At 32.2% G+C, this 27,233-nt stretch overlaps 1 long non-coding RNA gene across 1 annotated transcript in view; it reads left to right on the plus strand.

Moving 5' to 3' along the window:
• The first annotated feature begins 1,118 nt into the window (after window positions 1-1,118).
• The window catches only part of LOC128093047 (uncharacterized), a 107,368-nt gene continuing 81,253 nt past the window's right edge, over window positions 1,119-27,233 (plus strand). Inside the window, exons 1-2 of the long non-coding RNA XR_008212192.1 lie at window positions 1,119-1,446; window positions 13,530-13,978. This is a non-coding gene — a long non-coding RNA (uncharacterized LOC128093047). The remainder of the gene's footprint in view (window positions 1,447-13,529; window positions 13,979-27,233) is intronic.

Below are 27,233 nucleotides of genomic sequence, written 5' to 3' on the forward strand. Positions count from 1 at the left end.
CACTTAAGTGCCAATAACTTTTGATAGGGTTGTCAGATCCTTGATGTTTTAGGCTCATTTGAAAGGTCTTTCGATTATCTAACTAACGATGGGTCGCATGATGGATCCGGACGTCATTTTCATTGAAATATCTGAGTTCCGGCCTCCAAAAAGTGTATAAATAACACTTAAGTGCTAATAACTTTTGATAGGGTTGTCAGATCTTCAATGTTTTGGGCTCATTGGAAAGGTCTTTTTAATACCTTTCTGAAAATGTATAACATGATAGGGTTTCTTGCAAAAACCACCCTTTTTACAATCTTCCGGACATTCGCCAAAATCGGTTTTTTAGCATAACTTTTAAAGTACTTAACTAAACTTGCTGATTTTAAATAGAGACCTATGGGACCCCAAGACGGATCGAATGAGACTAATACGGTCAAAATCCGTTCATCCAGTCTGGAGATAATCGAGTGACATTTTTTTTGTCCACCCACCTACACACATCCACACAGACATTTGTTCAGAACATGATTCTGAGTCGATATGTATACGTGAAGGTGGGTCTGCGAGGTCAAACTAATAAGTTCATTTTTCGAGTGATTTTATAGCCTTTCCTCAGTAAGGTGAGGAAGGCAAAAATCTCAAACTCCAAAGAATCCATGAACTTTTATTTATTTATTTGGTTTCAACATTGAACAAATTTCTCAAACAGTGATTTTTTCAGAATTGAAAAGTTGATCAGTTAAATGAGCTAACAATTCGTTTCTTTTTGAGTCAATTCGAGTAAATTTCAATCAAAATGAAAGATGGTCGATTTCACTCGCAAGTTAAGAAATTTGCACAAATTTTTCACGGAAAACGAGTGGCAATATTATTTCTAAATTTAATTGGAGCCTTTTAGAAAACCTTTACATCAAAGGTCGCATGCGAACGTTTTTCAAACCAAATTTCAAAAGTCGCTTCCATTCTACTACGCCTCAACGCCACGCGCCACGCGGTTGCGCGCAAACAAATTCAAACTCCCAACAATCTCTCTCCTCTCCCATTCAATTTCCCTCTCCGAGCAGCAACACTTTTTTTTCTCCCGCGGCGTCGCGACGCCCGCCGTCCCGTGAGAGCGAGCGGTTTTGATTCCGTTTTCAAAGCCGTGCCGTGGTCAGTCACGTTTCACTGTGCGCACTGGAAGGTCGTGTTGTCGCGTGTGTTTTCTTCTAAAAAACAAAAATTCACCGTTCTTTCGTCGTTCGTTCGTGTGTAAATCCTTGATTGTTTGTTTCTGCCGGCGGTGCATCATCGATCGTCGTCCTTTTTTTTCGGTGTTGCTGCAAGGAAGAAGACACACACACACAAACGTAAAGTTTGAAAACAGATAAAAAGAAGGAGGAAAAGGAATACAAAGCCGTGGTGCCGCCGCGTGTGTATACGTGTATTTGTGTTGTTTTTTGAGCTACCGGAGATTTTTGTGTAAGGAATCGAGTTCGAGTTGATGTTTTTTTGAAATTGTGTGTTTTCTGTAGTTTTTGTTTTACGAAGGTTGTCCTTCAGGACAACAAGTGGCGTTTAAGGAAGACCTGTAAATGTGGTTTTTGCGGTTAAAATAAGTCTAAAATCAACAAACCAAGCATCTGATTAGTATTGGTCTTTCTTGTCTGGATTTTGGATTTGCTGGATGCTGCGAGAGGGACGTTGGACATCGTCACTCTGGACCGAGGTCGTCTACTGTGATGATGGGCTTAGCAGAGGGTGATGAAGATGATAGAAGGAGAAATAATACGGGCTCTTTGGACTGGGCAGAGCAAGGTTTTATTCCGTTTCTTCTCAGCTCGCGGCAAGTCTGAGGTTGGGATTGCTTACTGATGATTAAAATTTTATGATGGTAGAAGAAGGATTAGCTCATTATTGGCGTCTGGTAAGGGTTATTAAAATCTGAGGTTCAAGGAGATTTGTATGCAGTTTTTAAAGGAAATTTCATCAATTGTATAATAATTTATTAGGAAACTTCTTTAATTAACAATTTTAATTTAATATTTCATTTCTAATTCTAAGAAAATCTAGACTTATTATTTTTGACAAAAAACTTTGTCCTAAGGGCTCTATTTCTGATGCGGTGTCAATCCAGAATAACGAAAAGTGTTGCGTTACGTTACGAGACGATTCCCATTTAGATACTTGATGTTCCCGTTCGTGTTTGGTAAGTGGTCTGCAACGCAACAATTTTTAACACTGAAACCACGTGCTCGGAAATAGTCGAACAATGGGGTTGAACATCACTTTGACAACTGGTTTTGACGTTTGTGTGCTTTTTAATTCGAATACGTTCCAATTAGCGAGCCTTCGAATAGAGCTTTATGACGTTTCGCGTACGCACACTAGCGCAGCATTTGATTTTGCTGGCCGGACAAAATTTAACCTCACTTTTTTTCGTGTACGTACACGCAATACATGCGCACGTAGATAAGTCTATTAGCAGGCATTCGATGTAGAGGAATTCGAATTAACGAATTCGCTCTGTATTTTCACTGTAATATTTGCAAATCATTAATTAATTCTAGAGGTCCTATAAACAGAGGGAATCCCAAAGCTTACAGGAATTAAAAAAAAATAAAAAAATCTTGATTTGAATATAAATTTTGGTGATTTTGGAGAAATTGATACTAAAAATCTTTCTGTCTGAAGCGTTATTTTATTGCGTAACGCAAATTTTTAAATTTTTAGACCCACTCTCATTTCGTAACTCACTTACTATACAAATTAAGATCTTCTGTATGAAGCTTAACACAGTTGTCGACTTCTTCCCCTCTCCCCTAAATGCGGTATATAATAAAAGAATGCTGATATTACGGGAGATTATTTGGTTATCATCAAAATTGTACATTCATCTTATTTTAAAGGTAATTTTATCTGTTTTGGGAGAAAAAATAACCAAAATTGCAATGCTTTTTCTTCTCTACAAAATCTTATAAAACAAATAACCCCTTCAAAATCTAAATAACAGGTTAAAAAATTACTTTCAAACGAGATTCATCTTTGTTACTTAGCTTTAAATCAACATTTCTGGAGTTTTATTTGAAAAGGTCCAATAAACAATAATTTTATGTTTTGCTTTTGGGTGGTTTTGAATCCGCTTTTAGTATGTTGTATTCAAAAACACCAAAAAAGCCAAAACAATTGTGTGTCAGACCCTTTTTTTTTTTGAAAAAAAAACTAATATTTTGCTTCAATTTTCTAAAAAAACGCAACTTAACAATTTCATTTTCAAAACATAAATTCTTGTTTGTCAAAATGTCTTATTTCGAAGTTTCTATTGAGGTTTTGCAGCGCGACTGTGTTTCAAATGTAGGTGGCGCCAAAATGAGGTTACTTGCCAAAAATCGCATTTCTTTCTGCTGGATTGAAGAACAAAATCGCTTATTTCTCATGATTCTCTGCATCAATCTTTATGAAACGGGTTGCAAAAGACGAGAAAAATTTTTTGCTTTAAAATAATGAACATCATATTTTGGGCGCGCAAAAATTTGTGACCTTTTTCTTTAAAAAACATGTTTTGGAACACGAAAAAATGAGTTTCCCCGTATATATCAATGAAATAATCAGTTATATAGTTGATAACAGATGTGTTAACGTATATTCAACAATTTTTATTGATTTTTGACAGACTGTCTTGCCAAATAGTCCAAATTACTATCTTTTTCTAAATTTACAGTTTTCTCATAGAAAAATTAAACAAATATTGGAAAGTTGTACACCAAATTGTTGGAAATAATTTTTCTCATTCGAATCCGGCATAAGTTTCATAAAAATGTTGATTGTGAAGGAAAAAACACATTTTTTCAAAAAATCATAGGTTTACGCTATTTGTTCATAGGTGGCGACACGCGTCTTTTAGCTTTGCTGCAAATTCTCTATTGATCATAAACATTTAAAATGCAAAGTTTTGTTTTTTAATTTTTATCAAAAAAATTAGATTTATTTAAAAGCATTGACACTTATGAGAAATGTTTATGAGTAATCGGATTTAAATTGTTTTATGTGCGTACTTTGAAAAATTTGGTCCCTTTAGTTTGTAGGCAATCTTGATAAAAAAAATATTAATCATAAATTGAATTTTGGAGTTCTCTTATCTGAATAAAAGTATTTTTAAGTAACATCCAAATTTAAAACATTAAAACTTCTGAAAAGTAATACATTTTAACATTCAATGGAATTTTGAAAAGCATCAAAGTATTTGCAAGAAAACAACTCTCGTTGTTAAATTGTTTGTTAATTTTATTTGCTAATTGTTTTTTATTAGTACACTCAGTTTGCGTGAAAAATGAAGCACCTTTCAGAGTTGATTTTAAAAAGTTAGTTGAAAAGACTTAAATTTACTCCGAGTTTGGTGAATTTTACTTTTTTTCTTTTTTTATGTTTTTCGATGAATTCTAAGTAAAATTCACTCATATGAGCAATTCTCCACCGAAACCAGAAATGAATAACCCATACAAGGCGCCATACAATTTTGGCAGCTGTCCATACAAAAATGGTACGTTAATAATCAAAAATCTGTAACTTTTGACGGAATTTTCTGATCAATTTGGTGTCTTCGGCAAAGTTGCAGGAAAAAATACTAATTTTTTGTCAATTTTTAAAATAACTTAAAAATATTTTTTTCCAAAATCCTTATTTTTTTAAGGATGCCTTTTTTAAGTTTTTTGATATATTTCAGGGGACTAAAAATCGCAATTTATGAGTAATAGAGAAGTTTGAACAAAATATTGGCCGCAGAGTTATGATTAGAAATTTCAGTCCAAATTGTTTAAATACTTCAGTTTTTAATGTAAAATTTGGTAAGCAATTAATAAGAACTTTACAGATTTTTTTCCGTTTTCAAGATATATCCACTAAAAGTTTGACTTCCCGTTTTTCGATTTTTTAAAATATTTTTTATGATTGTTCATTCCATTTTTTTTCGAAAAGTTCAGAAAATTTCTAACAAAATTTCCTAAGAATCATTGAAGATTGGACCTGCGGTTGCTGAAATATAGCAAATAAAAAAAAAGAATCAAGAAAATTGAAGTTTTTAAGTCTCACACATTTCCCCATTTTCAAATGCTAATATCAATCTCAAAGGTTTTTTTTTAAAAATTTTCCTTCTCTTGCCAAATCTATTGTTAGAATATCCAATTACATCTAAATGAATTATAGTGTAAACCATAGTTGAAAGGAACTCCAAAACTCTATTAGGTTATAAGAAACACGAAATTGTAAATTGATTATTTACTAATAAACGCTAATTGAATTGAATTGAACAAATGCCAATATCTCAGCAACTAATGGTCCAATTTTCAATGTTGATAAATGAAACATTTTTGTAAAATTTTATGATCTTTTCGCATTTTTTTTTCAATTTTGCAGTCAAAACCAAAATTCTAATAATATTGAAGATTTGGCCCTTATGAAATGTTAGTCTTGATTACAAAATTTAAAAAAAAAACTTAATCTGACACCAATGCATTCACATTTGTCAAAATAGTTTGCTTGCAGCACTGCAACTTTAATGCCTGAGTCTTGACCAAGGCTGTATATCATAGGTACTCGCGATCTTGCTTTGCATTATAGTGTGAGTGCATGACTCCGTGCCACTAAAACCAAAACAATAACAAACGAACAATGGACCGTGCCAGGAAAACCAAAACATAAACAATGTCAGTGTCAGTGGAGAGAGAGAGTCAGAGATAACGATTTTGACAACCGAAAGCCATGAGTCTTGACTCTTTATTATTTTACATTTTATTGTGAACAGCTCATTGAAACAAAAGAAACTGAATTTAAGTGTCAAAATGAGACGCAACTGCTGTGCAGTTTTGCGAATAAAAAAGTTATAATAAGAAAACTCAAAGTGACATTTCAATGTTTTGGACCATAGATCGGAAAATGACGCAAAATTTGCTTCATAAATTTTAAAAATGTTTTGCAAATGTTTGACAGTTATATCTGTAGTAACTTTTCAAAAGGGTGAAACTTTTGATGTAAACAAACAGTCTATCTAAATCTAAATTGATTTGATTTGATTTTTTTTTGCGAAAGATGTCAGAAAACTTCAGTCAGAACTAATTTGTGAAGTCTTTTTTAAAATACTTTTTACGCGTTTGTAATTGTGTCCAGTCATTTTTAACAGCTGTCGGCCCTACAAGCCAAAAATTCGATAATTTCTTATGGGGTACTAGTAAGTGTTTACAAACACTTCTAATCATTCTCAAGCTAAATTTAAGTTATGAGCAATGTTAAAACTGTTCAAAATAAGTTTTTTTCCTGCATGAATAACCCACCTCATTAGACGAGCGTGTTTTTCCTCATCATCTCCCTTCATTTAAACACCTTACCGCAATCTTAAAACTTGCCTCACGCATCGTTTCACGACTCGCCGCCCGGTTACAATTGTCTGTCACGATCTCTTCCACCAACACAGCCACACACACGCGCGTGAAAGCCGGTTTTTCGGGAAAGAATTCACCACACTCTCGTTGCCTCCTCTTCTTTTTGTCATGTGTTTAAATAGCGACTTGATAAACATGATTGTTGTGCCCTTTTTTGTTGTTGTTGTTTTTATGCCGGGGTTGGGTTTGTCATCGACTTGAGGGCAAAAACGTTAATTTCAAGTTGAAGGTTCATCAAGAGAGCCCTAATTGCGGGCGCGGTGAATTTAAAATTTGGGTTTGTCTCGAAGAATAGTTTTAAGGTGATTCAAAAGGGCGTAACCTTTGATGTGGTATTTTTTTACATCCAAGATTACGTCCTATTGGAATTTGACAGCTTAATTTGCACTCATAATGAGCGAAATTATATTTTTATGCAAAATTAAACCACAAATTTTCGACCTTTTCGGAAAAGGCCTTTTTTGGCGTGCGCGAGCTTCGTCGATTCGTTCGACAGTTCAATGTTTTCCAAATTGTTGTTGATATTTACGTTTAAAAAGGGTGGAGGAAGAAGAAGCTGGGGAGGGAGGCAGAGAAAATGATGATGCTTCAAGAGGGAAAAGTATGATTGGGGATGATGATGGCGCGTCGAGAAATTAGAGTTACATTTACGTTGCCGATTACATGCCACTTTTGGGGGCCTTTTTGGCTGGCAATTTTCTTTTGACGTGTAATTATGCGTGTGTGAGTGAGGAGGTTTCTTGTTGATGAATAAGGCAAGTTTTACGTTTGATTGGCGAGAATTTTGCACGAAAACTGCAAGTTTGACATCTTTTTGTCTGTGCCACAACTGTCAAAAAGACAAACAAAGCAGTTTGGCAGCTCTAAATTTGACAGCTAGAGCTCGTATGTCCTTAAAGGCACAGCTGAACAGATGTAATGCTGCACAAAGTTTGTGACATTCAACGTAAAATGACGCGAAACGTCACCTTGAATGCCAAAAAGTGTCAACAAACAAACTTCTAGCCCGAAGGGCAAGTGCATCTCCGTCCTAAACGCACAATAATCACTCTGCTAAAGTGTGAATTCAGAAGCAAGTGGCAACTGTAAACAAACCGAGCTCGGGGATGTGGCGCGGGTTGGCATTTATAATATGTCATTGAGATTTGGATGTACGCAACAACAACAAAAGAGGGCGCCACTCCACTCCAATATCAACAACACACTTCACACTTACAATGCAGTACAATGTGTACACAAAAGTGGAGGAGGAGGCGGGTGGCGTTTACAATGAAAAAGAAGAAGATTTACCCATGGTAGTAAGGAAATTTCACTTTCTGTGTGAGTTTTCATAAATACTCCGACAGTATGGCATGTCTCTGTGGTGGGCTTTTGACAGCTGCGCGCGCGTGATGTGCGTGAGATAAGTTTTATCAAAAGTTTGAAGGTAGCTTTGTTTGATGGAAAAGGTGCATTGGCCCTGCCCAAGGGAACGCCTAATCAGAATACAATTGTGTGGAAAAGTATCGTCCGACAAACTTTTACTTTTCTTGACATTGAGCTCTCCGCGAAGGTAAACAATGTTACGAGAGTGAGGTTATGTTCGGTTCATTAAACGCTACAAATGATTGAAATTTCTCGGATGAACAATGAAGGGTTTTGTTCCCAATTACTGGCTACACTGCTGTCATTTTTGGGAGAAAATAAACATAAACAGATTAATTTGACAATTAAAAGTCAGTATTGTGTCAAAGTGGTTCAAACTGTCAACAATACCACAGACTCATCAGATGAGCAAACCTCGAAGTAATCAACTTTGCGTTGAAGACCACCTTAACTGTAACCGTCATCCGCTAATTAAGCGTTCCCGTTCAGAACTAAACTCGACTCGACGTGGATGACACTTCACACATTTGTTTGAGGTTATCGTCCCCACCGTATTAGACACGTGTGCTGTCAAGTCGTACTTTTTCCTTTTGTTTTTCAAGCCAAAGACTCGTTTCATTCATCAAACACACTTGATTTTTTTCGTGGTTTTGTGCGCCAAACACCGAAATAATGAGCAAAAGAGTGAGAAGTAACGGAAAGAACACCCGCGAGAAAAAAAGAAAATAAAAAAGACGAAAAAGAGGCAATCAGAGAGAAAGGAGAAAAGATAAAAGAATTGCGCGAACGAATTGGTTGCTTTGTTTTCTTTTTTTTTGCGTTTTTATTTCTATGTTCTTTTTTTCCTTTTCTAACCATCATTATCTCTGGAGCAAGTCCGTTTCTTGAAAAATAAAATCTTCCTTCTCTTCAACTTTGTTGTCTGTGGTAAATCAGCTAAATTGAAAACAATTTAAAACAACAAAAGAGCGAAACACACACAAGAGTAGCGGAAACAATCGAAATCACCCACTCACACAGAGGCTCAGCATCGAAAGAGAGTGTGTGTGCAGAGGAAGAACTGAAAAGAGGAAGAAAGCCGACGTCCGGAATTTTTCAAACTCGGTGAAGTATCAAAACCAGGTGAAACAATTGCTTCTGGAAGATTTTGCCTTTTTTTCGTGGTTTTTTTTTTGGTTTTTTGGCGGCTTGCACCACATTATATCTCTTCATTTTTTGGGGAAGAGGGGCTTCTTGGTGCGTGTGTTTCAGTAATTTGTGCAGAGAAATAGCGGATTTTTGGGGTTATTTGAGGAGCTTTTTGGTTGTGTGTGGGTTTGGACTGGTGAAAAGAGATCATTTTCTTTGCTTGAGAGGAAAAAATGCTTGAGAGGAGCTTTTTGCAAATTTTAAAAATAAACTGATTATTTATTTTAAAACCTGAATAATATTAATTATTGAAAGAGATTAGAGAACCAAGTAAACGAAATAATTTGTCTTTTATAAACATAGAATAGGTAAAAATATAATTCAAATCAAATAAAGAATTTATTGAAAAACATTTTTAACTTATATGAAATATTTTTTTAAATTAACTAATTCGAGTAAATGCTGTCAGACCTTGAAAGCAATTTAAAAAATGTTGATAATATCGTAAATTTAAAAGAATAAGCACCTACAACTTTTTACAAATTCTGGAGTAACATTTAAAAAGGGCAGATTAGCATTTTGACAGCTGGAATGATTTTGCGAATTTCGATAGAACCGATATTTTTTTCACAAAACTCGAAATGTAAAACAATAGCTGGCCTTAGTTAGTCTGTTGTCTTGGATTTTTTTCAAAATAGTTACAGCTGTCAAAATGCTTATGCGCCCTTTTCAAATAAAGCTCCAGAAATATCGTATTTTTAGGAAATACTTATTTTTTAATAAAAAGCATGAATAAACGCAAAATGTTGTGTACATCTTCACTACATTTAACTTTATAGTGTAAAATATAGTATTTTTCGAGAAATACTAATTAATAAAAAATGCTGGATGTGTTTCAAAAGACGAAAAATTCACTGTATTTTTTTAATTTTACTGTATTTTTTTTTAATGTTAAATATCAAAAATTTCACAGAAACGGTAATTTTTGAAAAATAATATGATGTAGTAGAATTTATACACAATTTTGCATCTTTTGTTTCTCATATAATGCAAATTCTAAAAATTTAAGTACAGTCAAGACTCGAATATCCGAGTTTCTCAAAATATACCAAAATAAAAGTATTGATATTTTTTTCATTTTTAACATCAAATTTCAGCTTTGTGACCACATTTTAGTCAATTTTGAATGGTTGATTGCCCGGTTACGTAATCAACTGCATTTTCTCAATATTTAATCAGGACCATTTTGGCCAATTAATTTAAAACCTTTTCGGCGTATTGTTTAAACTCATTGCCTAATTGGATTTTGTGAAAATTTTAGTATTTTACACTGAAAACTTCGATGAAATGTAAATCTTAGCAAAATGTTGAGTCGTTTGATACCCATTTTGCAAATTGTGTAAATTTCAGTATTTTTAAAATAATACAAAAAAATGATAAAAAATTAGTATGTTCCCCTAAAAACTCTGAATAAGCGTAAATTTTTAGGTTTATAGGTTTGAGATTTTTCCGCAAAATGAAGAGTACAAATAAATTACATACGGAATGGTTTGTAATCATACTGACCAGGGTAGAGAAGTGTTCAAAGTACCTAAAGAAGAACTTTGCATAAAATTTTGAAAAGTTTAAATAGTTAGTTAACTAAAACTAAGAAAATGTTGATGAAAGGCTTTATTTAAAACTTCTCAAAGTGTCATGATTTTATCAATAAACATGATTTTGAATCGGAAAACGGAATGCATTTTCGGATTCTTTGGGCAATTTTCCACTAGGAGATGGTAAAAAAAGTTTGTAAATAATAAATTATATGTGTTTTTTAAAACACATTTCAATAAATCTCCAAATTTAAAGGCAATTTCAGTTGAACAAATTTCATGTAAAATGTGAAAACTTGTGATTCGTGCTTTGAATTTAGTATAAAATGCAATATAAATCGATAATTTTGTAAACAAAACTAGTTTTCACGAATTTAAGGAAAAATTCCGACATTTTAACAATTTTACCTGAAATTTATATGTATTTTGTTGAAAAGAACATAAACTTAGTCAACTAAATATAAACATTGATTTTCTTTCTTTAAAACTGTATCAGCAATCTACTGATTGTACATTTGACGTAAAAATAAAGTTTGAACACCTCAAGTCTGATTTTAACAAGAAAAACTACGACTATCAAAGTCACCCCGGAATTTAAACTAAGAATTTTTAACGTAACTATTTTTCCAATTACTATTGAAAAAACTTTTTTTTCAAAAATAGTGCATGGACTTTGTGTGGCATACCCCAGTACATGTTTTAAAAATAATAATCTTGAGAAAAACCTTAACAGTTGGAAAATATTCCAAAAACAAATTTAAATCCTATCAAAGTCACCCCGGTTTACGGTACTTTCAAATTTATTCGGTATTTTGTGAAAATTTGAGTATTTTACACTGAAAAACTCTGATGAAGTGAAAACCTTACACAATTTCGCGTTGCAATTGATACCGATATTGCAAATTATGTAAATTTAAGTATTTTCGAAATAACACGGTATTTTCTGAAATTTTTAGTATTTTACAATTAAAGCACCGATTTTCTGAAAATCTTTTCAAAATTATGTAAATTTGAGTGTTTAAAACATATTTATTTAAATATTTATTGGCATATTATGTTAATTTGAGTATTTTCATATTTACGGTATTTTGTGAAAATATCAGTATTTAACACTCAACACTCTGATTAAGTGAAAATCTTAAAAAAGTTTTGCATCGCTTGAAACCCATATTTCAAATCATATAAATTTGAGTGTTTTCAAAATAATACAATATTTTCTGAAAATTTTAGTTTTTTATACTTAAAGTTCCGATTTTCTGAAAATCTTTTCAAAATAATGTAAATTTGATAATTTATAAAATACGGTGTCTTGTGAAAAATTTAGTGTTTTAATAAAGAAACACTATTGTACTGAAAATCTTCACAAAATTAGAAATAAGACGTTTCTTGAAATTATTTGAGTATTTTTACACTCATTACTTTATTGAAAAATACGTTTTTATGAAAAACTTTCAAAACTCGATTATCCAAAGGCTTGGGACTTCAAATAATCGAATCAAGAACATTTTTTTTTTAGTTTTTTTTATTTTTTGTTGAGCGACTCGACTTCAATCGTATTTCAATAGTTTGTTGCCTATTTAAAAATAACAAAATATATTTTTTTCAATATTTTATCACTGCCATTTTGGCTGCCATCTTCGATTTACAAAAAATTGATTTCCTTCAGCGTAGTTTAGGGGTCATACTTAAACTCAAAATAGAACAACGAAAAAACATTTTTTTCGTGATTCGATCATCCGAAGTAAAATTTTTCCTAGGTCTTCGGATAATCGGATTTGGACTGTACTCAAATAATTTTATAAAAAATATTAAAGCTACAAAAGGTTGTATTAATATAATATCGACAATAATAATATTAAAACCTAAAAATTCATATTGAGATACGTTAATGAAATAAATGCAATTTTTGAGAAGCATGATTTGGAGTCGTTGTAGTGAAAAATCACGATCTCACAGCCTAAAAAACGATGTGGGAAATTGACGTTTACAATAATTTAGAAGTTAAAAATATAAAACCTAAATTGAATATAATCAATGGTCGGCGCAAAGAATCTCCCTCTCCAATCGTGAGCGTAAATCAGACGCTACGCAAACCTGCGCCGTTGAACTCCTAGCGTTTGTCACTACCACTCCAATCACTACTGAATACTCTCTCTTTTCCGCTCTCACTCTCTCGCTCTCTCTGATCGGCTAGTACAAGTGCCGTATTCTGCTATACCTGCGCTTCTCTTTTTGACCGTTCATGTGTGAGTGTCACCGACGAGCGGAGCAGGACACGCAAATCATTAACGATTTGGATAGCTCACGATTGGTTGCGCGCTGACGATTCAAGCGATTGGATCGACGATGAGAGAGTGATTTCTGGTCAGTTTTACGACTGAGTTCGAATTATTTGGAGTTAGGATGACCAAATCCTCAGTCCATACTCCAAGTCTAAGCAAATTAGCGATGAAAGAAGCTTGATCAAAAGTGTTTCATTGAGCACTCACTGAGAGAGATATTCGGATATTGTCACTCGCACGAATAAAAAAAATCAAACACGATTTCTTCTGCCTTTCAAAAAATAGTTCAAAAAGCTCTAGTTTTGGTCAAAGTTCCGCCCTTGTATTGATTCGATTATTACGCCTTTTCTTCGGTTATTGACAGCTTATTAGCGAGGTGAAAGCACCCCAAAATTGATGCTCCATTGTTGTCGCATCCCCTTTTTTCATCCCCCACTTTCGCAAAAAAAAGAACCCATTTCGCACACAGGAAGAAACCACGCCAACAGCCGGCGCTCCACATCGCAGCATCCATTGAACCAAAATCAAACTGCCAGCTGGAAAAAAGCACCGCTTGCTATTCTCCACACGTGCATAGAGACGCCCGCACACACACACGCACACGTTATTCACACACTCACACGTGTTTGTGAGTTTAACGCGCTGAATCTGTTCCACTTGAAAATTTACTTCGCCTTTGTTTTACTTTCTCCCTCTCATCTCACCCCTAACTCATCTTCTTTTCTTCTTTTTCGTTGTTTCTTCTTTCTCCCATCTTCTAGGAAGGTTATCAACACGCGCGGTCGGCCTCTCAATCCCTCTCTCTCTCTCTCTCTCGCGCCAGCATCCAAAACGTCAACAAACTTGCCAGACCGTCATCATCATCATTGAAGGGGTGAGAGTGTATTGGTTTTGTTGTCGGAAGCTGTGTGTGACGACGAAGAAGCAGAAGAGCCCATCCAAGTAGCCCGAAAACAAGTTTTTTTTTTCGCAAGTGCGTCGGCAAGGTAGTGTTGGTGCAAGTGCATTTATTATCTCTTTCATAAAAGGAAGCAAAACGGGTGCAAAATAAAGGGTGCGATTGTGTGAGTGTGAGTAATTGAAAAAGGGTAATTTTTACGCTAAAATCACTGCAGGAGATTTGCCTTGACCGCGTAAACAAAGGAGCTTGAGATTGAGAGAAAGAACGGGAGAGAGTAACCGGAAGAACGTGACACCGAAACCTGAAAGGGTGAGTTTAGCGCTGAACATGGGTGCGCTTGTTTTTGCTTGAACACATCTCCAGCAGCATCCAGTTTACAACGTGTTCGATCATGACATCGTGTGCCACCCTGGGTTGGTTATTTGAGATGTTTATTTTTTTGCCCATTCTCAATTTTTTTTCGATATTCGCAATAAAAAAACTTGGGTTCAAAAGATTTGAATTCAATGAGTTTTTAAACTTATTGATTAAGTTTCAAAATATATAATGAAATATTTTTTTTAAAGAATTAATATTGTAGATTTCAAAACTCTGAAAGGTTTTTGATTGAGAAGATTCCCATTACATTCCAGACTCGATTATCCGAAGCCTTGATTATCCAAATGATGGTAATATTCATAAGGAAATGGTGACAGATTTTGTGTCAAAGAAATGATCAATTTTACATCAGGAATCAGTGAATTTTCATCGGTTTCTGATGAATATTCGTGAGGTTCACATTTTTACACATTTTGTAGGTAATATTCCTCATAAAAGAGGTGATATTCAACCAACCAAATTTTTACCTTCCAAAATTCAACTTTTTTTCTGTGTAATATTTTTTTTAGTTTTTTTTTCTTTTCATACTTAAAACATTAAATTTGAGTTCTGCGATACAAATTTGCCTAGTTGATTGCCTATTTAATAAAAAAAATGCATATTTTCAATATTTTATCACCGCCATTTTGGACGCCATCTTGGATTTAAAAATTCTAAATCACTTTACTGCCCCTGATCGCATAAATGTCCCATATGCATTTTCATCGATTTCGAGTTATTGATGTAGTTTGATTCAGAATTGTGTGCTCTTTCGAAAGAGCCTATAACATCCAGTACTTTGTTCTAGATATCAGGAGGAAATCCAGTTTTTTCGCGAAAATTTAACACGTAGCCTTATGTATGGGACAAACTTCAAATGCGTTTTTCTCAGCTTGCTGTTTTTGCATATGGGACATTTATGCGAACATGGGCAGTTTAGAGCATTAAGGGGTCATACTTAACTCAACAATCAAAAACAGGACACTGAACAATTTTTTTTGGTGATTCGATCATCTGAGTGAAGTTGCCCTTTTTTTGTGATGCAAAGATGTTTTTAAACTGTTTTTTTTGGATAATTACATGTTCAAAATGATTTAATGAAATCCTTCAACTACTGGACAATTTCAACAGTAATATGATTTTAAATCATAATTTCTCTCAAAAACTCTAGTTTTCCTCTAAAAAACTCGTTTAAATTAACTTCTTAAAATTTACTTATTCAAAAAAAATCTCTTCGGCATTGAAAGCTGTTTATATTCTTTTTATTTTGGTAATTTTAAATGATTTGGTTCATTATTTTTTTATATACCTTTTTTCATTCTCAATTTGCCATATTTAATTAAAATTTTAACAAAATATCTATTTGTTTAAAAATTCTCTTTTCAAAAATCAAACGACGACAAATTTGGTAAAGACTTTGTCATTACCATTAATTTTTCTGCCTTTCTTTGAAAAAAGTAAATTTTTCATAATTCAAAATATTTTACACTAAAAGCAAATCGAATGATAATCATATTGCAAACTATATTATTTGATTATTCAAAAAAAGCGATATTTTGAGAAAAATTTAGTATTTTACAAAGAAAATGTTGGTGTTGTAATGATCCATTTAAAAAAAAATACAGCATTTCTGCTTAAATTATAAAAACAATATTTTTTTTATTTCCAAATTTTTTTCGAGAGAAGAACTTATTTTGCTATATTTTGTTCATATAAAGCTCCATACAATTTTGCGGGGTAGTTTACAAAATGGGCATGTGAATCTCAAAAAATCCGTATATTGAGAAGGATTTCCCGATCGATTAGGTGTCTTCGGCAAAGTTGAGACATTGCATATTTTTATATTTTTCTTTTAATAAAATTTGGATTTCTAAAATACGTTATTTTTTATTCAAGATTTTTTTAATTTTTTTTTGTGCTAGAGTTTAGGGTGGTGCAAAATCTGGTACTGTAGTTATATTTTTTCAAAAAAGAGTGATTTTTGGAAAATCTAGAATATTGTCAAACAAATTTTCAAAAACTATTTTTGGATGCAAAATAAATTTTTCAATCGAAAATTACAGAACATATCTAGAGTTTTTTTTATTAGGTCCTATAAACATATGAAAGACAATATTGTATTGGTCTTTTTAAAAAAAACTCTGGATATCTACACAAAAAAAAATTCTGAATGTTACATCGTTAATGATGTAACACTTTTGCGTCATTAATCATTAAAATTTAAATACACAGCAAAAAATCCGATGGTAAAATCGCATGCAAAAGCATGCACATCACCTTCGTCAAAATAAACACTTAATATTACACACTGCATGTACAATTTTTGCAAACACAAAAAAAAGTTGCAACCAACGGGATTCAAACCCAGCACCAACAGTGAGGACTGGTGCCTTAGCCCACTCGGCCATCAGACCGATGAAAAGCTGTAAGGATAAACGCATATATATAAGCTTGACATTTCGGCCAAGTAGGTTTCCCATACTGATGGGCTACATATTTCAGGGTGTAAAATCACATAAAATTGCATAGAATAATGCAATATTAATTTTAAACCCAGGCCTTTTACACGCAGCTAGATTACTACTTTTTTAGCTGTGTACGGTATGATGTAAATTTGCATCAAATCATATGTAAAAACATGATTTTACGTGTGATACAGAAGATTACATCTGAAGTTTACATCAACCGAGATTACATGTGATTTATAATTTCCATGTCGAGTAAATTTACACTTGTTTCTGTGTAGAGTTGTTTTTTTAAAAGGTCCTATAAGCTATTGTGTTTCATATGTTTTTAGGACCTATTAAAAAAAACTCTAGATATTTTATTAATGTGCACCGTTTTAATGTATAGTAATTTTAAAGTATTTTTTTTCATTTTTTTCCGTTTTTGGCAAATTAAAATCATTTACTGAAAGAAAAAAATTGTTTTGAAAAGCAAAGAAAATTTCTTACAACGTTTTTTGACATTGCTGATCGTACTGTTATTTCCTTAGATACAGACTCTTAAAGTTTAAATTTTGTAAAAAATGTTTTTTCTTACTGTCATCTGTTTATCATCCATTTTTCGACTAGTAATTTCTTGGAAAATTTCTTGAAATTGTCAAATTTCGAATTTTTAGAATCAAGAGTTATCTTTGGAAAGAATTTAAATAACTTGGAGATTTTTAAATGTTGGGTTTGATTTTCAATTTAGAGATTATTTAAATGAGAAAAAATAGAATATTTCATTAGAGTTTAATTGTTAAACATTGAAAATCGAACCAATAGTTTCGCAGGTTTTAAAATGAGTGACACTGAGCAATACTAATTTTCTCCAAATCTAAACAATGTTTTAGTTGATACTGCAACAAAGTTGATTCAATTTAAATGTCCCTCAAACTCTAAATTACAACCATTAAATAATAATTCAACCGTGTTAATCCCATCTTAACGGTTCTTTTTTCATAATTAACTTGTCATGTCACGATAACATGTTAGCTCAGGTTATGGTCCAACCCTGCTCCAAACTGCCCCCCATGGAGCGCTACCCCCTTTACTTCTGGCAGGTCTCGTTTTTCGACGACCACAACTGGAAACCCAACTTGCCCCCACACACATTCGTTTCGTCTAGTCCGCGGTCGCTGGTGTCTGGTCTATGCAACTGAGTCAACAAAATTGCAAAAAAAAAGCAAAAATACCAATGTAGTAAACATGTAGGCCACACCATCAACCCGCGTGTTGGACCTTAACCACATCATCTGGCGTGAAGACCAGCCATAAGAGACCTCAACCCACTCCAAAGATCTCCCCCCTTCAGACCTTCACCCCTTCCGAGCTCTTCTGGTTGGAACTTGGGACACCGTTTAAAAAAATCGTGTTATTTTATCTGACAAAGTGTGTAATTTTTCTGCTTTCTTCAAAAATGTAAAATTTACATGTAAATTCATGTGAAATTACATAAGAGCTAGATGAAATGCTAAAACTTGGAGAATGTGACAGGTTTTGTTGTAATACCTCTTTTTATCTGTAACATAAATTTTCTACATTCCTGAATGTAAAATTACATAAAAACTTAAGCAAATTCACACTTTTTTGTACTGTGAAGGAAGAAGGTTGCGCAAAAGCACTCTTTACAATATTTTTTTCCAACTTCTTTCTGTCAGCTCAGTTTTGTTCGCGCACGATGAGATGCAGAAAATGGAAGAAATCGCGCGAAGATCCGTAGATCTCGTTGGATCGAACACTGGTTCCGCGTAACAGGAGCCAGATCTCTCAGATGGTGGATGGTGGCCATCGATCGATGTGTTATTATCTTGTGCGATCATCATCGTGATTCGAGCAAGTGTGATATACCTTGTATGAGGCCGAGCAGTTTGTGTGCGATATGATTGAAGTTTGAAGAATGGGGTATGGTAATGTAACGTGATTCAACCCTTTTTCGGTGACCCAGATGGGCTGAAATGTGCTGGAAAATATGCTGTAATCGTGTGTCGTTATGCAACTTTGGTTACAGACTCCTTTGCATTTGCAATTTAAAAGCAACTTAAAGCTAATTTATATCTCAATTTAAATATTTTTCAATATAATGTCCTAAACTGTTGCTCTGGAAATTCAATTTATTTATTATTTATTTAAAATATTTAAAATCATGTACAAAAAACTGATTTGATTAATAACGAGGGACAAAAACAAATAACAATAACATTAATAATAAATAATAACACAAAATAATCAAAAATAAGTTCAGGTCTGACTTACTTCAAACTTATTGAGTAAATATGTTCAAAGATATTTTTCATCATTTCGTAAAGGACAAAAATGATTTGAAGTTTTTTTTTTAATTCATTCGGCATAGTGATTTTTCACGCTCAAAAATTGCAATTTTCACGGGGAACATAATTCCAAAACACAAAATTTCACGGAACGTGAAAAATGTTAAAATAGCCAAAATTCATAAACATTGTGAATTTTTATATCAGTTTCACGAAAATTTTCAAATTTCAATTATTTCACGCTTTCCGCGCGAAAGTCACTTCGGAAAATTAATTGAAAAAAGCAAAATATCGTTTTCTTCAATTTCAAGCCTGATTTTCAACATTTTGATGCAAACAGTATTGCAAAATAGTTTTTACACAGAAATAGTTGTACCGCTGTCAAAAGTTTAGAAAAAGCCAATTAATTTATGATTTTTTTTTTCTAATATTTTTGTTTTTTCCAATCAGTGATCCAAAAATTCTAAATTTTTAAAAAGACTTCAAGTGCCTTGTTCAGTTAACACATAAAAATAATCGTTTAGCAAAAACACAAAATAATTAACAATCAATCTAGTTTTTTTTCCTTGAATATTTCATAATTATCACGGTTGTTAATCGATAGAATTATCGTCGATAATATTATCGTCTAACGATAACGATAATGGTTATCGTTATCGTTATTCCGATAAGTTTATCGACGAAAACGGATGATAACTTATATTTAATATATTTCTAAAATTTCATAAAACCAGCCAAATTAAGTTGAATTCTCTTAGTGAACATTTGTTTGATAAGATGGTAGGTAAGTTTCACAGTATAAATACTTAAAAAATCACAAAATACCGTATTTTTTTTTAAAGTACTCAAACTTTTATAATTTGCAATAGGGTATCAAATGATTCAAAATTTTGCATGTATTTTAACTGTTTTAGTGTTTTTTGAATGAAATACTTTAATTTTCACAAAATACCGTATTTTCTCGAAAATACTAAAATTTTTATAATTCGCAATATGGGTATCAAACGATTCGAAATTTTGCATGCATTTTCACTTTTTTAGAGTTTTTTTTAATGAAATATAATTTTTTTTCACAAAATACCGTATTTACTCGAAAATACTTAAATTTTTATAATTCCTAATATGGGTATCAAATGATTCGAAATTCTGCATACATTTTCACTGTTTTAGAGTTTTTTGAATGAAATACTAAAATTTTCACAAAATACCTATTTTCTCGAAAATACTCAAATTTTTATAATTTGCAATATGGGTATCAAATGATTCGAAATTTAGCATTTTTTTTAACTGGTTTAGAGTTTTTTTAATCAATTACTAAAATTCTCTTTAAATACTGTATTTTCTCGAAAATACTAAAATTTTTATAGTTCGAATTGAAAGAATGTGAGAATTCCAAAAAAGTGTTTACGTGGTTTGTGGATGGTCCCTTTCCAAAGTATTTGTTTTACAAATCATCGTATTTTTGGAAAATAATATTTGCAATGTTGAAAATATGAATGTTTTAAAAAATAATGTATTTTGCAAAAAAAAATGTACGTTATAATTAGGATTTTTTTGAGAATCCATGCAAAATGTCTTGTTGAAAAATTCAATGGAAAAAAGCGCAAAGTGGATTAAAAAACACTATTTTGTGGAATGCATTTTACAATCTTGAATAAAAAATTTCGGAAAAAAATAAATTTTCCCTCAGTTCATTACTTTTTTTTGCAAGTCATAATAAAATATAGCATTAAAATATACGTTTTTGAAATTTTAAGGTACTTATACTTAAAAAATTGCTACATTTTAAATAATAAATGCTTATGTATGAGAAGATCTTGTTTGAATAAGTTTATTGAATTAAGTCAGTCGGTTAATGTGGATAAAGTTATCATTAATTACCTTGATTTTAATCAAATAATAGTTTAAAAATATCAAAATTTCCATCTCAAATTAAAAAAAAACTGTTAAATGCTTTAAAAAAATAAACAGGGATGATGTACCTATTTTGGACCCATTTTCGCACCAAACTGTGCGCCACCATAAAAATGATATAATTGGACTCGATTAAACGTATTCAGACTTGTTGGTAGAATTCCAATGTACATTAAAGCAAAATCAATACTTAGATATTTTGATTGCAAACAACTGGGTTGATGTTAAATGCATTTTATAAAACCTGTTTCATTAAATTGGTAATAAAAATCACAAAACAAAATTCCAACAAAACTAAAAAAAAGGCCAAATCTAAAACCCATTGAACCAGTAAGCTCACAATTCCGATAATTTAATCTGGAGTGGAAGGTGCACGCGATTCACCGCCCAAAAAGCTAATTTAAAGCCAAATTAACTAATTTGCCCGGAGAAAACCCATCCTTTCGGTTTCGGCTCTAGTTCCCCCATGAAATAAGATTTGTTTTGTTAACACTTGCACAATAAACGCATTCTTTGTTTTCTTCGTTGTCTTCCAAGGTTTCGCTTATTTCCTGGTTTTTGGATTTCCTTTTTTTTTAATTTTCAGCTTCAATCAAGTGTTTGATTTTTGTGGAAACAAGCTCTGAGCCATAACCAATAAACCACCCAAAAAGCATAATTGAATCTGACTCGCTTAAAAAAAAGTCGGAAAATGGAGAGTTGCCAAATATTAAAAATAAACTTGAAAAAAAATCTGTTGGGATAAACATTCTAAAGTTGATGCTTCAGTTTTAACCTCTGCTTCCACCTTTCTTGGCACCCTCGCCATATTTTTTCCACTGGTCCACTGGAATTATTCCATTTTTCCGATGCTTCTTTTTTCGCCAACTCATTCAGGTGGCTTGGAATTTTTGTTTTTGGCAGGAAAAACTCGCCAAAGAAACGGTATCAAAATAGGCTTTTTCTCTCTCTCTCTCTCTGGTCGATTGTTTTGGCGGAATATTTTTGTTTCTGGGGTATTGAATTTGGCCAACAAAAAAGAAAAGTTACGTAGAGCAGCGCGATCTTCCTTTCTCTGGGAGAAGAAGAAAAAATAAGCCAACTTTGATAATCACGCCGAGGGGTTACCCAATTGGTTTACTTTTAAGCCGACCCCTAATTGTCCAGCCAAAATCGCACCAATATTAGCATTTTATTGCGGTGCGATGTGAAATTTGGCAGTCAGTCGGTCAACCGACCGGTAATCGTAAATCGCAAAGCTGTCAAACTTGTCGCGTGGACCCTGGCTTGACCCACTTGGAAAGCACGTACCCCTCGGCGCGGATAAGTGTTACGGCTGGGCAAGATAAGCCGAAAGTAGGTTGTTTGAGTATGCAAAAAAATATGTATGAAAAAAGTTGCAACTTTTACTGCACATTATGTTGCCGATGGCAAAAGTTTTGGCCAAACTTCTTAACTGATTTGGCCGAACCAGTTTTACGCCGACGCCGGTGACAGTCAACGACCGACATAACCTCAATTTCAACGGTTAAATCTCGACGGGGAGTCTTGTGTCGACTAGTGTGTGTCTGTGACATGAATTTAAGGGTTTTATTGCATAGATATTTGCGAAATGTTGATTTATGAGTGGTAATTTGTCTACCGTCGACAGACGGTTAATTTTGATATGGAGATATCTTTAATTTGGACTTGAAACCAACTTTTGCGCATTTCAAGCCATTTAACCAATTCCCAGCAAAACAAGTAGTAATCCAGCAAAACAATTAGGGCAAAAAAATATAAAAATTGAAATAACAAGCCATAATTTCAACATTTGAACGAAATAAGGGATTTACAATGCATTTTACACTAGTTCAGTTGTTTTCAAAAAATGTAAGATTCGACGAAAACAAATTTTAGCAAAACAAAAAAACTTATTACGTACTGTACATCCAAATTTTAGAAAAATTCAAAAGTTGTTTGGATAAAAAGTACAAGTACCCCTAAATTTTGAATTTCTTCAATTTTGTTTTCAAACCAGAGAAACGTTGTGAAAACATGGGCAAAATTACGTGTTGTGCGATATCCTTATTACAAATTACTAAAATAGGAGCAATTCTCTACGAAATCGGTTTTTTTTTTGAATTTTAATTTTTGTATTTTTTAATCCGCCTGAAACTTTTTTGGTGCCTTCGGTATGCCAAAAGAAGCCATTTTGCATCATTAGTTTGTCCATATAATTTTCCATACAAATTTGGCAGCTGTCCATATAAAAATGATGTATGAAAATTCAAAAATCTGTATCTTTTGAAGGAATTTTTTTGATCGATTTGGTGTCTTCGGCAAAGTTGTAGGTATGGATATGGACTACACTGAAAAAAAAATTATTCATGGTAAAAAAAAATTGGTGATTTTTTATTTCACTTTTTGTCATTAAAACTTGATTTTCAAAAAAAACACTATATTTTTTTTTAAATTTTTGGTATGTTTTAGAGGACATCAAATGCCAACTTTTCAGAAATTTCCAGGTTGTGCAAAAAATCTTTGACTGAGTTATGAATTTTTTAATCAATACTGATTTTTTTAAAAAATCGAAGTATTGGTCGCCAAAATTTTTCAACTTCATTTTTCGATGTAAAATCAAATTTGCAATCAAAAAGTACTTTAGTGAAATTTTGATAAAGTGCACCGTTTTCAAGTTAAATCCATTTTTAGGTGACTTTTTTGAAAATAGTCGCTGTTTTTCAATTTTTAGAATTAGTGCACATGTTTGCCCACTTTTGAAAAAAATACAAATACAAACATTTCAAAAGGGCCAAACATTCGATATTACGCCCTTTTGAAATGTTTATCTCGGTTTAAAAAAATTGAAAATATTTTTTTCGAAAAGATTTGAAAATTTCACGAATGTTTCATATTTTAACATTGTACATCGGACCATTAGTTGCTGAGATATCGAAATTAGAAAATGGTGGGTTTTTTGGGTGAGACTTAGAAAACATCAATTTTACTGTTTTTAAACACTTGCATGGCTATATCTCAGCAACTAAGGGTCGTATCAACAAAGTCCGACAAAGCAAAATATAGAGAATTTTCTCAGCTTTTCAAAAATATTTTTTTCATAAGTGGGCAAACATGGGCACTATTTTTAAAATATCAATAAATGCGACTATTTTGAAAAAGTTACATAAAAATGGCTATTACTTGAAAACGGTGCCATTGATCGAAATATCACTATGGTACTTTTTGATTGCAAATTCAATTTTACATCGAAAAATGAAATTGAAAAATTTTTGCGACCAATATTTTGATTTTTTGAAAAAAATTGTATTCATTCAAAAAATCCTAACTCGGTCAAAGATTTTTTGCCCATTCTGGAAATTTCTGAAAAGTTGGCATTTTATGTCCTCTAAAACATATCAAAAAATAAAAAAAAATTAAAAATAGTTTTATTTTGCAAATTAAGTTTTAGTGACAAAAAGTGAAATTAAAAATCACCAAAAACTTTTTTACCGCGTATCATTTTTTTTCAGTGTAGTCCAGATTTTTGAATTTTCATACATCATTTTTGTATGGCCAGCTGCCAAATTTGTATGGAAAATTATATGGACAAACTAATGATGCAAAATGGCTTCTTTGGGCTTACCGAAGGCACCAAAAAAGTTTCAGTCGGATTAAAAAATACAAAAAAAAATCGAATGACCGAAATCTGAGAGAACTGCTCATAGGTGATATATTTTTTAAATGGAACACGTTTTTTGTTAAAAATCTGAGTTTTCTGCAAACAAATTGAAAAATTATAGTTGTGAATATCTTTGTTAAGAATTGATTAGTTGAATTTTGATGTTGTAAATAACAATAACTTGGGCTATTGCGGTATACTATAAAAAAAATTCTTGAAAAAAAAAATCGTTGTAAAAATGTATGTAAAAATTTCAATCCATTTACACAAAAACATTTACGTTTACGTTCAAGAAAAATTCAGTCTCATTTTACACTGATACTTGAAGTAAAACCATAAAAATATGAGTATTTGTAAAAAAATATGGAATTTTTTTACTAATCAAAATCAAAAAATATTTTCAAAATTCTGAGAAAATGGTTTTAACCGATAATAAATTTATTAACCATTCATGTTGGGAAAAAGTCTGAAAATTCCAAAAACCCTTTTAAATCCAGAAAAAAATCTGGAATTATTTAATATTTTTTTCAAAATGTCGATAATCTAAAATGTAATTTTTTTAAACTTTACTTAATTCACCTTTAAGTGGTTGGTGCCTTCCTCACATTCATTAAGTGGATACACTACACAGCCTCAAAAAAGTGTAGAATTCTGAGATCCGGCCTAAAAAAAGTGTATATAAAAACACTAAAGTACTTATAACTTTTGAAAGGGTTGTCAGATCCTCAGCCTTTTGGGCTCGTTAGAAAGGTATTTTGATTACCTATCCAACGATGGGTCGCATGATAGATCCGGACAACTCTTTCATCAAAATATTTGAGATCCGGCCTCAAAAAAGTGTATTAAAAAACACTTAAGTGCTCATAACTTTTGATGGGGTTGTCAGATCTTCAATCTTTTGAACGCGTTGAAAGGTGTTTCAAATACAACAATATATAGCATGAAAGGTTTTCTGACAAAACCACCCTTTTTACAATCTTCCGAAGTTTAGCTAAAATCGTTTTTTAAGCATAACTTTTGAAGTACTTTTCTAAACTTCATAATATTAACTAGGGTCTTGTGGGTGAGGAAGGCAAAAATATTTAATTGCTTCAATATTGATTTTTGATTGAATTACATAGGTTCGGTTTTGTCTTAAGAATATAGTTTGAAATTAAGCACCTAAACTATTTGGAAAATAGAAGGCATTTTTTTTTCTTCTAACAGTTTTATTCAGAATTGTGCTGAACTTCAATAGATTTTTTTAATTAAAATTTTATCCATATTTTGCGATATTCTCATATCTAAAGATGTAAGGATAAGCCGTTAAAAAGTATTATTTAACTTTTTTTTAATATGTTTTCTGTTTTTAGTGTAAATTAACATTTTAAAATATTTTAAAATTCCGATATTGAGAGTAGCAAAAAAAATAAAAAAAACAATTGTTACCTAATCTTTAAAAAGCATTGGAAAGTTGAACTTATATATTATTTTAATTGTTGGATTTGATTATTTACTCAAAGTTTAGGGTAAAGCCTACACACATCCAAAATTTAGGCTCCACTGTTTTATTTCGGGGATTCATAATATGTAGTTTAAACATAGTCTTTTTAAAGATATTTTTTATAGTAACTTTTAAAACTATATTTTTACGCTTTTATTTTTAATTGAAGCAATGAAATAGTTTTTGATAACTAATATCTTCAACTTCTTAGTAAAAAATTGATCCAACTTTTTTTTTAATGGATAATGGATTTTTCAATGGATAATGGATTTTCGTTTATTTCTCCATTCGTCTCCACAATCCGATTTGATGTCTTGGGCAAAGTTGTAAGTTATGCTTAGGGTCTTTTTTGGAAATTCGGATGTATGAAAAAAATTCCGATTTTTTCATTTGACTTTTTGTCATTCACTACAAAAATACTGTGTTATCTAAAATTTAAAATTGATTTCCTTGTGCATAACCAAATTTTGAATCGAAAGTGACTTAGTAACTAATACTGTGCTGGTTGTCTTTTAAATAGCAAATTTAGCAAAAAAAGTTTTTTTTCTCAGTGCTTCAAAACTAGCTCCATTTTTCGATTGATTTTATTTCGAAAATAAATGGTTTTTGTGCTAATTTAAATTAAAAATAAATCAAAAATCAAGCCTGTCATTCAAAAATATCCGAAATAATTGTTTAATAATCCTTCCACAAACATAATTTTGAATAGACGCATAGGCCACACATGTCATGGCTGAAGGAGATTATTATTGCAAAATTACTTCGTGGAAAGGACGTTTAGGGAGTCCTTTTCAAATATCCTAAACTAGAAAATATTTTACCTAGAGATTTTTAATGTATTCGAATTTGAAAATTTTCCATATATTTCCAAGGAAGTGCGCGATAGTTCATGAATCTTCACCTATAACAAAAAGTTCGCTAAGCGTCCTTTCCGCGAAATATTTTTTTAGGTATATTGATTTGCAATAATAATCTCCTTCAGCCATGGCGTGCCCCATTTAGGACACTTAAGTTCCAAATAAAAGAAAAATATGATAAGGTTTATTTTTGTTTGTTCAACTTTGTGCTTACGACCCTACTTTTAACTAGACAGGCACTAGACTAGTAATTTAGCTCATAATAAGAAAATAAGCAGCTCAATTTTCGCACAGTTTCTCAACTCCATTTTCACCGCATGACATTTGCTGTCATTTCCACCTTTCAAAGTTTGGCCATTCTAAAACAAAAATAACTCTTCCCAACCCCCTTTATAATAGACGCTGCTCCACTTTCCAGAATTGGTGGAAACCTACTGCTCTACAAACTACCCTCCCCCGAAAGAAGCAAACAATTGCATTGTGCTTCAACCAATTTGCAACTGAAATTTCCTACGCCTCGGTAACACCGGTGGTCCTCGTTTGACAGTTTGAAACCATCC

This window comes from Culex pipiens, chromosome 1 (assembly GCF_016801865.2).
Source record: "Culex pipiens pallens isolate TS chromosome 1, TS_CPP_V2, whole genome shotgun sequence".
Taxonomy (NCBI): domain Eukaryota; kingdom Metazoa; phylum Arthropoda; class Insecta; order Diptera; family Culicidae; genus Culex; species Culex pipiens.